We start from the raw sequence: 14189 nt of genomic DNA on the forward strand, positions 1-14189 counted from the left end.
CCACCCTTCCCTCCCACCCACTCTGCCGCCCACCCTTCCCACCCACCCACTCTGCCCCCCATACACCCCTTCCTCCCCCACCCTGCCCCCCCACCCCCACTCTGCCCCCCATCCCCACTCTGCCCCCCACCCTTCCCACCCACTCTGCCCCGCACACACCCCCTCCTCCCCCACCCCACCCCGCTCCCAACCCTACCCACCCACTCTCTCTGTCCCATACACCCCCACACCTCTTCCCCCACCCTTCCCCCAGACCCCCTCCCCTCCCCCACCCCCCACTCTGCCCCCCACCCTTCCCACCCACTCACTCTGTCCCATACACCCCCGCCCCCACACCTCTTCCCCCACCCTGCCCCCAGACTCCCTCCCCTCCCCCACCCTGCCTCCCTAACCAGCCTCCCTCACCAGTGTCTTTTCCATAGGGGTTGGTCAAAGATGTTACTCGGCACCCATTACAAATATTAAAAAGAGAAATGATACCTAGACATCACATCGAAGGAACCAAACGCATGACAAAAAATATACAGCAGGCATTGGAAAATCGAAGGATTTAATGGGGTTTTTAAAAAAAATTAAGTTAGTGAAATAATACGGAAAGGAAAGTCTAAAGTTTCAGAGTCATACAGAGTAGAAGAGGCCCTTCGGCCCATCGAGTCTACACTGACAACGTTAAAATGAAGGAAAATGTACTATACTGGAGCAGGAATGGTCAGCAAGGGTGGCTCTCACGTCTCAGCCGTTACACTTCGAGTTGGCCCCACTCCAGGGCTGCTGGAGTCTACAAGGGGGGGGGGGGGATGATGATGGTGACTGCTCAGGGTAGGCTAAACAAGGTAAAAGTGGGACTTGCGCCCCTCAGTCGGACACTCAGGGGCAATTTATACAATCCCTTCAGTGCAGAAGGAGGCCATTCTGCCCATCGAGCCTGCACCGGCCACAATCCCACCCAGGCCTTTATCCCCATAACCCCAGCTCATCCTCCTGACACCAAGGGGCAATTTTAGCATGGCCAATCAATCTAACCCGCACATCTTTGCACTGTGGGAGGAAACCAGAGCACCCGGAGGTAGAACATGCAAACTCCACACAGACAGTGACCCGAGGCCGGAATTGAACCCGGGTCCCTGGCGCTTTGAGGCAGCAGTGTGAACCACTGTGCCACCCCGATGGTTTCTACTATACTCTGTGCAGCGTATCTGATCTTGGTGTGGGAGGCTGTGTGGGGGGGGGGCATTGCCCCCGAGTGTCCGACTGAGGGGCGCAAGTCCCACTTTTACCTTGTTTAGCCTACCCCAGTAGGGGGCTAACTGTAGGAGGAAACTGGAGCACCCGGACACGGAGACACGGAGAGAACGTGCAAACTCCACACAGGCAGTGACCCAAGCCGGGAATCAAACCCAGGTCCCTGAGGTTGCAGTGCTAACCACTGAGCCACCAATCAACCTAACAGGCACATGTTTGGAGGAATTTGTTTACATAATTTGGAGGAGGGAGAGGCGGGGGTGAGTTCGAGTGTGGGTGGAGAGATGGTGGGCTATCCACCTGACCAATTTTACATGCCCCCCCCTCCCCCGCCCCCTGCCAAAAACACGCCCAGCGGGGGCATTGTAAAATCCCGCCCAAATTCTCCTCCGACACTCCTCGCGCGCACTGAGGGAGTTACGGCAGCACCAAAACTCCCCGCAAATCGAGGCCCTCTCGAAGGAGTGCGTAACCGATTCTGTGGCTCTATATCAAAGGAGAGCAGGCGATTTCCTCCTCGTGCCCTGACTAATATTTATCCCTTAAACACCAATCACTAAAACAGGTTACCTGGTCATTATCACGGGGCTGGGTGTGCCAGGGTTTGTGTATAAATTGGATGTCACACTCCCTACATTACCACCATGGCTACACTTCAAACAGTTATTTAACCAGCTGCAAAGGGCAATGAAAAGTGCTACGTAAATGCAAGTCTTTCTCTGCGCAGCCTGGTCGAGTGATTAATTATTGATTAGTGATTATTGATCTGCTTATCGTTTGGTGACCAAAATCTCATTTGTCACCAAATTTCTGACTGCACGTGGTAGCAATGAAGAAAGAACTTTGCAGGTGATTACTAAAAACATTGATCTAATCGCAAATATTGTTCTTTAGGGATAAGATATAAAGGTTTGCTTCCGCGTTCCTGGGCCAGTGATGGATATATGGAAGAAGATTAGGCCATTCGGCCCCTCAAGCCTGTTCCGCCATTCAATAAGATCATGACTCATCTGTTTTGTGTTGAGTTCCACATTCCCATCAACCCTTGATGACCTTTGACCCCTTGCCGAACAAGAATCCATCCACCTCCGCCTTAAAAATATTTAATGGCCCCGCCTCCAAAGGCAGGGGGTGGGATTTCCCGGCCACGCTCATCCCAAATCCGGAATATCCTGCCCGAGGTGAATGGACCTTGTCACGGTCCGCCCCCATCCGCCCCCCCCCCCCCCCCCCCACACTCCCCCCAACGATTCCCGTGGCAGGCAGAAAGGGAAAACTACCCCCCGCCCCCCACCCACCCCTCCCCTCCCTCGCCGAGAGTTCCAAAGTCACACAACTTTCTGCAAGAGAAGATTCTCCTAATCTCTGTCCTAAAAGGGTAACCCCTAATTTTAAAACATCCGCCCCGCCCCCCACCCCAGTTTCTGGACTCACCTATAACAGGAAATGTCCTTCCCACATCTACCTTGTGGAGACCATTCTAGATACTTCAATCATGCCAACCCCTCACTCCAGTGGGAGCAAGCCCAGGCTGTCTGACGTTTCCTCATTAGACAACATACTCATTCCAGTTATCAATACAGTAAACCTCCTCTGAACCGCCTCTAATGCATGTTCCAATCAGAGCTGTATGTGTGTGTGTGTGTGTGTGTGTGTGTGTGTGATTGTGAGAGAGAGAGTGTGTGTGTGAGAGAGTGTGAGAGAGAGAGAGAGAGTGTGTGTGTGTGTGAGAGAGAGTGAGTGTGAGAGAGAGAGTGTGTGTGAGAGAGATTGTGATTGTGTGTGTGAGAGAGATTGTGATTGTATGTGTGTGTGTGCGAGAGAGAGTGTGTGTGTGTATGAGAAAGAGTGTGTGTGTGAGAGAGAGGGAGAGAGAGAGAGAGAGTGTGTGTGTGTGAGTGAGAGAGAGAGAGAGAGAGTGTGTGTGAGTGTGAGAGAGAGAGAGTGTGTGTGTGTGTGAGAGAGAGAGTGTGAGGGTGTGTGAGATTGTGATTGTGTGTGTGTGAGAGAGAGTGTGTGTAAGATTGTGAAATTTTGTACGAGTGTGTGTGCATACGTGTGTGTGTGTATGAGTGTGAGATTGTGTGTATGTGATTGTGTGTGTGTGAGTTTGTGATGTGTGTGAGATTTTGAGTGTGTGTGTGTGTGTGAGTGCGTATATGAGATTGTGTGTGTAAGATTGTGTGTGTGTTATAGTGTGTGTGTGTGTGTGATTGTGCGAGATTGTGATTGTGTGTGTGTGAGATTTTGTGAGAGTGTGTGCATGTAAGATTGTGTGTTATAGTGTGTGTGTGTGTGTGAGATTGTGATTATGTGTGAGATTGTGTGTGCGTGTGTGTGTGTATGAGTGAGCTTTTGTGTGTGTGTGTGTGTGAGAGAGAGAGAGTGTGTGTGAATGAGATTGTGTGTAAGATTGTGTGCGAGTGTTACAATGTGTGTGCGCAGAGCATTATGTTCTAATGCGACATTTTGAATAATGGCACTCGACCCATTTGTACTGGAGATTTAAAAAATAATTTATGATCCTACAAAGTTTTGTTCTATTTGTGACGCGCAGTCGCTGTTGTAATGTGGGAGATGCAGCAGCCAATTTACACACAGCCAGTTCCCACAAAACAGCACTGAGATAACAGACCAGATAATCTGTTTCCGTCACTCTGGTTTCCGGACAGAATAATCAGCCAGGGTAACAGGCCCTGCTATTCTTCAAGATAGTGCCATGGGATCATTTACATCCACCCGAGCAGAGGCAGACGTGGGGTTCAATGCTCCAACCAAAATTGACACTTGATGCAGCGCAGAGCTCCGAGCGTCAGTCCATGTGTTCTATGTGTTCCAAGGCAAGATTGCTACACACTAGACTAACATGACATAAATAGAGAGAGTCAAAGAACCTTCCGGGCTCTGGTTCCCCTGCCGACTGTGTTCTAACGCAGCATTTTAAATAATGACACTATTGAGTCATCTGTACTGAAGATTTTAAAAAATAATTTATGATCCTATAAAATTTCTCCTCTCAAACGCCACTAAAAATGCACCACTTTGGGCTCGGATTATTTCTTCCGCTTAATCTGTGGACAGCAGAAGACCTTTTATCTATCACAAAGAGTTTTTGTTCAGGAAGTTGGCAGATGCTGATGCAATTGGAAGTGACACAACTTTGAGAGCCTCTAACCTTTTGTTGTTCTCCCTCAGTCGAGCAGATAAAAGCAATGCAAAGTTTAAAGTTTATTTTCTTAGTGTCACAAGTAGGTTTACATTAACACTGCAATGAAGTTACTGTGAAAATCCCCTAGTTGCCACTCTCCGGCGCCTGTTCGGGTACACTGAGGAAGAATTTAGCACGGCCAATGCACTTAACCAGCACATCTTTCGGACTGTGGGAGGAAACCGGAGCACCCGGAGGAAACCCACGCAGACATGGAGAGAATGTGCAAACTCCACATAGACAGTGGCCCAAGGGGTGGCACGGTGACACAGTGGTTAGCACTGCTACCTCACAGTGCCAGGAACCTGGGTTCAATCCCAGCTTGGGATTCTGTCTGTGTGGAGTTTGCACATTCTCCCCGTGTCTGCATGGGATTCCTCCGGGTGCTCCCGTTTCCTCCCACAGTCCGAAAGACGTGCTGGTTAGGTGGATTTTCCCTCAGTGTACCCGGACAGGTGCTGGAGTGCAGCGACTGGGGGATTTTCACAATAAATTCATTGCAGTGTTAATGTAAGCCTGCTTGTGACACTAATAAATAAACTCAACTTACTTAACTTAAGCCGGGAATCAAACTCAGGTCCCTGGCGCTGTGGGACAACAGTGCGAACCACCGTGCGACCAGATGATACAGGAGATGGCCTGTAAGGTGCCATATAGGAGCCTTGTCCTGGGTATGGTACAGGAGTTCGTCTGTAGAGTATGGTGCAGGAGCTGGCCTATAATGTATCATATGGGAGATTTTCCTGTAGGGTATAATGCAGGAGTTGGCCGTAGGGTACGGTACAGGAGTCGGCCTGTAGGGTACGGTACGGGAGTCGGCCTGTAGGGTGCAGTGCGGGAGTTGGCCTGTAGGGTGCGGTACGGGAGTCGGCCTGTAGGGTGCGGTACGGGAGTCGGCCTGTAGGGTGCGGTGCGGGAGTTGGCCGTAGGGTACGGTACGGGAGTCGGCCTGTAGGGTGCGGTGTGGGAGTTTGCCTGTAGGGTACGGTGCAGGAGTCGGCCTGTAGGGTACAGTGCGGGAGTCGGCCTGTAGGGTACAGTGCGGGAGTTTGCCTGTAGGGTACGGTGCGGGAGTCGGCCTGTAGGGTGCGGTACGGGAGTCGGCCTGTAGGGTGCGGTGCGGGAGTTGGCCGTAGGGTGCGGTGCGGGAGTCGGCCTGTAGGGTACGGTACGGGAGTTGGCCGTAGGGTGCGGTGCGGGAGTCGGCCTGTAGGGTACGGTACGGGAGTCGGCCTGTAGGGTGCGGTACGGGAGTTGGCCGTAGGGTGCGGTACGGGAGTCGGCCTGTAGGGTGCGGTGCGGGAGTTGGCCTGTAGGGTGCGGTGCGGGAGTCGGCCTGTAGATGTTTAGAATATAATGACTTGGGTGTAATCTCTACTTAACATCATTGTCTTTACAGATTATAACTTTCTATTCATGTGCCAGATGAATAACAGACTGAACATTGTTTATTAACAATGTTGTAAAAAGTACCTTCATCCTTTCAATTATTTACAATAATTTCCACCAATGAACAATGATGTGACACATCTCCCACCAACTGGCATCCTCCAGGACCTTGTCTAACTGGTATTCCTTCATACCGTGTTGGGCTTTTCCATGACGTGACATTAGCTGGTGCCCGTAACCATCCTCACCCGAAGGTTAATTCCACATTCCTTAGCCTAAGGGCACCTTTGTCTGCACAACTTCCCAAGCTGGAGCTGGGATCTTCTTAGTTTGTGCAGTTCACCATCTGCTGCATTAACCCATTAAAGGTGATAAGGAAGTGGGGAGCTGGATGTTGTCAGACTGTCCTAACTTGGTGCAGCTGAAAGGTACCAGTCAACATGCTTCTATCTGCCTACAGAATATGGTAAAGAAATGGGAAACGCAAGTAGGATTTCTTCCCAATGTGAACATCCATGTTCTACATTAGCTGCCCATGAAGCTGCCACTTCAAGCCCATCCTTAGCTCATGCCTCTGTAACTTCGATCGCTGCTTTTAAAAGTTAAAGTTTATTTAGTAGTGTCACAAGTAGGCTTACATTAACACTGCAATGAAGTTATTGTGAAAATCCCCTAGTCGCCCACACTCCGGCGCCTGTTCGGGTTACACTGAGGGAGAATTTAGCACAGCCAATGCACCCTAATCAGCACGTCTTTCGGACTGTGGGAGGAAACCGGAGCACCCGGAGGAAACCCACGCAGACATGGGGAGAACATGTAGACTCCGCACAGACAGAGACCCAAGCCGGGAATCGAACCCAGGTACCTGGCACTGTGAGGCAGCAGTGCCAACCACTTACAGATCTCTTAGCTTCCCTGCACCGTCTGTCTATTTTCTCAATCCTCTGAGGGATAAGTGGTCTCTTTATTGGTCCTACCAAAATGAGCCAGCTTCACGATTCGCTAGATTGAATTTAATTTTCTATTGATTTGCTGACTTTGTCCAGCATGTTTATGGCCTGTCGGTATCTTGGCACAGTCCCCCACATCATTAGCTCTCTCCTCTAATTTGGCGTCATAGAATAGAATCACTACAGTGCAGAAGGAGGCCATTCGGCCCATCGAGTCTGCACCGACCACAATCCCACCCAGGCCCTATCCCCGTAACCCCACATATTTACCCTGCTAATCCGCCCGAAAATAAAGTCAATCTAGCATGGCCAATCCACCTAACCCGCACATCTTTGGACTGTGGGAGGAAACCGGAGCACCCGGAGGAAACCCACGCAGACACGAGGAGAATGTGCAAACTCTACACAGACAGTGACCCAAGCCAGGAATCGAACCGTGGTCCCTGGCGCTGTGAGGCAGCAGTGCTAACCACTGTGCCACCGCGTCACCCTGCATCTGCAGGTGTTTGCACCCACACTCCCAATCCAAATTATTTATGTTTTATGGTGAGAGTGCGTTTTTTGCAGCACAATTTATTTATGTCACATTGTACACCATAGAAATCACCAGCACCTCACATTGTCACATGTACTGGGACACAGTGTGAAGTATTGTTTCTTGCAAACTATACAGACAAAGCATAAAGTTTATTAGTCACAAGTAAGGCTTACATTAACGCTGCAATGAAGTTACTGTGAAATTCCCCTAGTCGCCACACACCGGCACCTGTTCGGGTCAATGCACCCTAACCAGCACGTCCTTTAGACTGTGGGAGGAAACTGGAGCACCCGGAGGAAACCCACGCAGACATGGGGAGAACGTGCAGACTCCACACAGACAGTGACCCAAGCCAGGAATCGAACCCAGGTCCCTGGCGCTGTGAGGCAGCAGTGCTAACCACCGTGCTGCTGGCACTTAGGGGAGAAAGAAAAGAGAGGGTGCAGAATCTAGTGTTACTGCCATAGCTAGGGTATAGAGAAAGGCCCCGCCTTCTCAACCTTGCCCCTCGCCTGAGGTACGGTGATCCTCAGGTTAATATCACCACCAGTCAGCTCTCCCACTGAGAGCAGCACGGTGGCACAGTGGTTAGCACTGCTGCCTCACAGCAACAGGGACCCGGGTTCAATTCTAGCCCCAGGTGAGGGTCTTGGGTTCAATTCTAGCCTTGGGTCACTGTCTGTGTGGAGTCTGCACCTTCTCCCAGTGTCTGCGTGGGTTTCCTCCGGGTGCTCCGGTTTCCTCCCACAGTCCCAAAGATGTGCAGATGAGGTGGATTGGGCCATGCTAAACTGACCCTTCGTGTCAGAGGGATTAGCAGGGTAAATACATGGGGTTCCTTAGAATCTTAGAAACCCTACAGCACAGAAAGAGGCCATTCGGCCCATCGAGTCTGCACCGACCACAATCCCACCCAGGCCGTACCGCCATATCCCTACACATTTACCCACTAATCTACGCATCCCAGGACACTAAGGGCAATTTTAGCATGGCCAATCAACCTAACCCGCACATCTTTGGACTGTGGGAGGAAACCGGAGCACCCGGAGGAAACCCACGCAGACACGAGGAGAATGTGCAAACTCCACACAGACAGTGACCCAAGCCGGGAATCGAACCCAGGTCCCTGGAGCTGTGAAGCAGCAGTGCTAACCACTGTGCTACTGTGCCGCCCTGTTACAGGGTTACAGGGACTAGGGCCTGGGTGGGATTGTTGCCGGTGCAGGCTCGATGGGCCAAATGGCCTCCTTCTGCACTGTAGCGATTCTATGAAAGGGAGGAGCAGCAGCGTATGGTCAGCTGAGACTATGTCGACTTCACCTGACCTTTTATACAGAACATTAGAGAGTGATAACTAGCGTGTTTCAACATTTACCTGAAAGAACATTATTTCCCAGACTGAACTAGCGAATCAGATAGAAGACCAGCAAAGGAAACAGAACATGAACTGAGAGAGTAGCTGCCAGTAATTGCAGCCAGTGGTGAGATGGACAACAGTGTGGTTAGTTTTGAGTTCTATCTGAATCAGCAGTAGCGTGCAAGCACACACAACCCAAGACCTGCGCAGGCTGTAACGAGTGTCAGGATTAGTGGTGTAACAGGAAGTCTTGTTTGAAGCCAGCCCTGACGAAGGCAATTTTAACCTTAACATGAAAAAAGGAACAGAATTTTACATGTTAATTTGCAGAATACGGCTTTCTACAAGTTTGTGTTCTTTAACAAAAAAACTCCTGACAAACTTCCCTCCCGCTCGAAATTTGAGGACGTTTAATTGTTTTGAAGTTATTTGGAACGGGCAAGGTTTTAGTGTGAAGAAGTTCAGTGGGGCTTTCATGTCACTAATGGCAGACCACATTCATGGTTAAATATATAGACTGGAACCTCACAGCGCCAGCATCCTGGGTTTGATTCTGGCCTTGGGTGACTCTCTGTGTGGAGTTTGCACTCCGCACAGTTTATCCTACGACGTGTTTCAAAGTCAAGAGCTTGCAAAGAACCACGATTTAAAATAGCGTCCTTTCTTGTTCATGCAGATGGTTAACATAAGAACATAAGAAATAGGAGCAGGAGTAGGCCATCTAGCCCCTCAAGCCTGCCCCGCCATTCAATAAGATCATGGCTGATCTGAAGTGGATCAGTTCCACTTACCCGCCTGATCCCCATATCCCCTAATTCCCTTATCGATCAGAAAACTATCTACCCGTGATTTAAACATATTCAACGAGGTAGCCTCCACCACTTCAGTGGGCAGAGAATTCCAGAGATTCACTACCCTCTGAGAGAAGAAGTTCCTCCTCAACTCTGTCCTAAACCGACCCCCCTTTATTTTGAGGCTGTGCCCTCTAGTTCTAGTTTCCTTTCTAAGTGGAAAGAATCTCTCCACCTCTACCCTATCCAGCCCCTTCATTATCTTATAGGTCTCTATAAGATCCCCCCTCAGCCTTCTAAACTCCAACGAATACAAACCCACAATGGTATTGCTGACCAGTGCCACTAAGTTACAACCCCAGATCTGTTCACGGTGGCACAGTGGTTAGCACTGCTGCCTCACAGCGCTAGGGGCCCGGGTTCGATTCCTGGCTTGGGTCACTGTGTGTGTGTGTGTGGAGTCTCTACATTCTCCCCGTGTCTGCGTGGATTTCCTCCAGGTGCTCCGGTTTCCTCCCACACTCCAAAGACGTGGATTGGTCACACTGAATTGTCCTTTAGTGTCCCAAGCCGCGGAGATTAGATGGATTGGCCATTGTAAATGTGTGGGGTACCGGGAATAGGGCCCGGGTGGGATTGTGGCCGGTGCAGACTCGATGGGCCGAATGGCCTCCTTCATGCACCGTAGCGATTCTATGATACTTTCACAACCTTTCTGCTGCAGGAGAATGAGTTTGACATGTGAAATATTCTCATTGAATAGATTAGGTGTTCAATTCCCGGCTTGGGTCACTGTCTGTGTGGAGTTTGTACATTCTCCCTGTGTCTGCGTGGGTTTCCTCTGGATGCTCTAGTTTTCTCACACAGACCAAGGATGTGCGGGTTAGGTGGATTGGCCATGATAAATTGCCCCTTAATGTCAGGGGGACTAGCTAGGGTAAATGCATGGGGTTATGGGGATAGGGCCTGGGTGAGATTGTGGTCAGCGCAGGCTCGATGGGCCGAATGGCCTCCTTCGGCACTGCAGGGATTCTATGACATTTTCCCAGATATCAATGCGGGTGAAAAGGCTGTTGGGCTGACAGTCAAACATCATCCAATTGGGCAATGAGTCTGTTTGCTTTCCAATTGGTGTTGGAAGACAGTGCGTCACAAGGATGGATGTGTTGGCCAACTAATGGCTGGAGAATAGGGGATAGTCATGTGATGAAACCTCCAGGGATACATTTAACCACAGTTGGCAACCCCAATGGGAAGAGTTGCATGGCTGATATAAAGACCATCTTCGATCAGTTAGACTGGAAGCATGTTTCTGTGATGTGAATTCGATCTCATTTACACTGTATGGTCTCTATGCTTTTAACTAACTTTCTATTACCTGTGTTTTTTTAAAAATTCATTCATGGAATACGAGTATCGCTGGCTAGGCCAGCATTTTACCCATCCCTAACTGCCCTTGAGAAGGTGGTGGTGGTGGGCTGCCTTCTTGAACCTCTGCATCCACATGATGTAGATACACCCACAGTGCTGTTAGGGATGGAGTAACAGGATTTTGACCCAGCGACACTGAAGGAACGGCCGATATATTTCCAAGTCAGGAACCCCCAGGTGGTGATGTGCCAATGTATCTGCTACCCTTTTCCTTCTAGATGGTAGTGGTCAGGGGTTTGGAAGGTGCTGTCTTAGGACTCTTAGCAAATTCCTGCAGTGCATCTTGTAGATGGTACACACTGCTGCTTGTGAGCGTCGGTGATGGAGGGGTGAATGTTTGTGGATGTGATGCCAATCAAACGGGGCTGCTTCATCCTGGATGGTGTCGAGCTTCTTGAGTGTTGTTGGAGCTGCACCCGTCCAGGCAAGTGGAGAGTATTCCATCACACTCCTGACTTGTGCCTTGTAGATGGTGGACAGGCTTTAGGGAGCCAGGAGGCGAGTTACCCTCCACAGGATACCTAGTCTCTGACCTGCACTTGCAGCCGCAGTATTCATTTATATAGAAACATAGAATCCCTAAAGTGCAGAAGAAGGCCATTCGGCCCATCGAGTCTGCACCAACCACAATCCCACCCAATCCCCATCACCCCATGCATTTACCCTAGCTAGTCCCCCTCACACTAAGGGGCAATTTAGCATGGCCAATCCACCCTAACCCACACATCTTTGGACTGCGGGAGGAAACCAGAGCACCCGGAGGAAACCCACGCAGACACGGGGAGAACGTGCAAACTCCACACAGGCAGTGACCCAAGCCGGGAATCGAACCCGGGTCCCTGGCGCTGTGAGGCAGCAGTGCTGACCACTGTGCCGGCCTATATGGCTGGTCAGTTTCTGGTCAATGAAAATATTGCCATTGAATGCCAGGGGATACCCAAAACTGAGAACATTACTTAAATTTATCATAATTTCTTCACTATTGTAGTCATTAAAACCCCAAATGCTATTAGAACATAGAACGTTACAGCGCAGTACAGGCCCTTCGGCCCTCGATGTTGCGCCAACCTGTGAAACCAATCTAAATCTAATCTACACTATTCCAATATCATCCATATGTTTATCCAATGACCATTGGTAGATTTTGGGAGCTAAAACAAGAATGGAAGATTGCATTCAACTGAATGGATGTTGTAAAGTACAGACATGAAGGTTGTTGCAGGTGGATAGTGTGATTAAAATCCTGAGAATTCTCAGCCAATCTCTAATTCCATACGATTCCGATTCACCGCCCGAGCCTTTAGCTTTATTAGAAATCTTGCAAATTATTTTGCCGCCATTCATTTCTACTTTGGAATCTCACAGCCTAATACACAAAAAAGCAAAAGTTGTAGTTCCTGAAAGTAATAAGATCTTATTAAGCAACAGGACACAACAAAACAAGTACCCGGTATCAAACCCAACTAAACAACTGCCTGGTTTCAACCTTTACCAGGGACCCGGGTTCGATTCTGGCACTGGGTCACTGTCTGTGTGGAGTCTGCACATTCTCCCCGTGTCTGCGTGGGTTTCCTCCGGGTGCTCTGGTTTCCTCCCACAGTCCAAAGATGTGCGGGTTAGGGGGATTGGCCATGCTAAATTGCCCCTCGGTGTCACAAGATGTGGAGGTTAGGGGAATTAGTGGGAGAATGTGGGCAGCACAGTGGTTAGCACTGCTGCCTCACAGCACCAGGTACCTGGGTTCGATTCCCAGCTTGGGTCACTGTCTGTGCGGAGTTTGCACATTCTCCCCGCGTCTGCGCGGGTTTCCTCCGGGTGCTCCGGTTTCCTCCCACAGGGCAGGCAGTGGGGCAGTGGCATTGTCGTTGGACTAGTAATTCAGAGACCCGGGGTAATGCTTTGGGGACCCGAGTTCAAATCCCACCGCGGCCGATGCTGGCCCAGCCAGCGACGTCCACATCCCATGAACAAATAAAAAGTCTAAAGGTCTGTAGATTAGGTGGATTAGCCATGGGGAATGTGTGGGGTTATGGGGATGCAGTGGGGGAAGAGGACCTGGGTAAGATACTCTGTCAGAGAATTAGTGTGGACTCAATGGGCCGAATGGCCTCCTGCACTGTAGGGATTTTATGACAGTTGATGTTGAGCTTCTGAACCCAAACCGTAACGGGGGGGGAAAACTCATCACGAATCCTCTGGACTCTCTGATAAGTACTGTTCCCTCACAGTCACTCACCTTTAAAGGGAAAGTGTTTCTTCCCCTTCAGCCAATTCTTTTTAAACCCTACTTTTCAATTTTTAATCTTGATTTCCAACTGCTCCAAGCATGCGGCAGCCTCTTGTGAGGCTCTTAGTCAAAGGAGATAACATCACGTGATTGCTTTGTGGGTTCACTTTTGATGTCACGTCCTCAAAGAAGTCAAACAAGCTCAGAGCAGTCGTGCTCCTCATTCATCAAATTTGCTCTATTTTTTAAAACCTTACTTAGTGAATGCAAAGTCCCTGAGCCAGGCAGCTTCGTCTGGTCCTGCTGTGTTGAGTGTGGATGGGCCTCCACTGTGTCTGTGGATTGGGCGCTGTTCTATGACGTGGGGACGGTTTGCTCTCTTCTACAGGCACATACGGGCTGGCTCTAATGCCCCCTCTCTGTGGCGGTTGTCCACGTAGAGGCCATGGCTGGTCCTGAACCTGTTGAGTGGACCACTTCTTTCATAGAATCCCTACAGTGCAGGAGGAGGCCATTCAGCCCAATGATTCTGACAGAGCATCTTACCCTCTGCCCCACCCTATCACCCACGTAACCCCACAGCTAATCTACATAACCCGCACATCTTTGGACTGTGGGAGGAAACCGGAGCACCCGGAGGAAACCCACGCAGACACGGGGAGAATTTGCAAACTCCACACAGACATTCACCCGGGGCCAGAATCAAAGCCGAGTCCCTGACGCTGTGAGGCAGCAGCGCTAACCACCGTGCCGCCCTTGAAGTTGAATTCCACCAGCCGCCGTGCTGGGATTTGAACCCGGGTCCCCGGAATAGCCGGTGTCTCCAGCGTAGCGACGTGACCACTACGCCATCATCTCCCCCTCAAAACGTCAAATATTTGGCAGGACTTTCTGGCCGCACTCACCCCCAAGGCCAGAAGGCAGAAGAAGGCCATTCGGCCCATCGGGACAACAATCCCACCCAGGTCCTATCCACTTAACCCCATGCATTTATCCTTCTAATCCCCCTGACACTAAAGGGCGGTTTAGCATGGCCAATCCACCTAACCCGCACAT

General features: G+C 50.2%; 1 protein-coding gene across 8 annotated transcripts in view; it reads right to left on the reverse strand.

The window, feature by feature from the left end:
• Nucleotides 1-14189, reverse strand: part of dapk2b (death-associated protein kinase 2b) — a 144978-nt gene that overhangs the window by 109523 nt on the left and 21266 nt on the right. The window lies entirely within an intron of this gene.

This window comes from Mustelus asterias, chromosome 29, assembly GCF_964213995.1.
Source record: "Mustelus asterias chromosome 29, sMusAst1.hap1.1, whole genome shotgun sequence".
Classification (NCBI taxonomy): domain Eukaryota; kingdom Metazoa; phylum Chordata; class Chondrichthyes; order Carcharhiniformes; family Triakidae; genus Mustelus; species Mustelus asterias.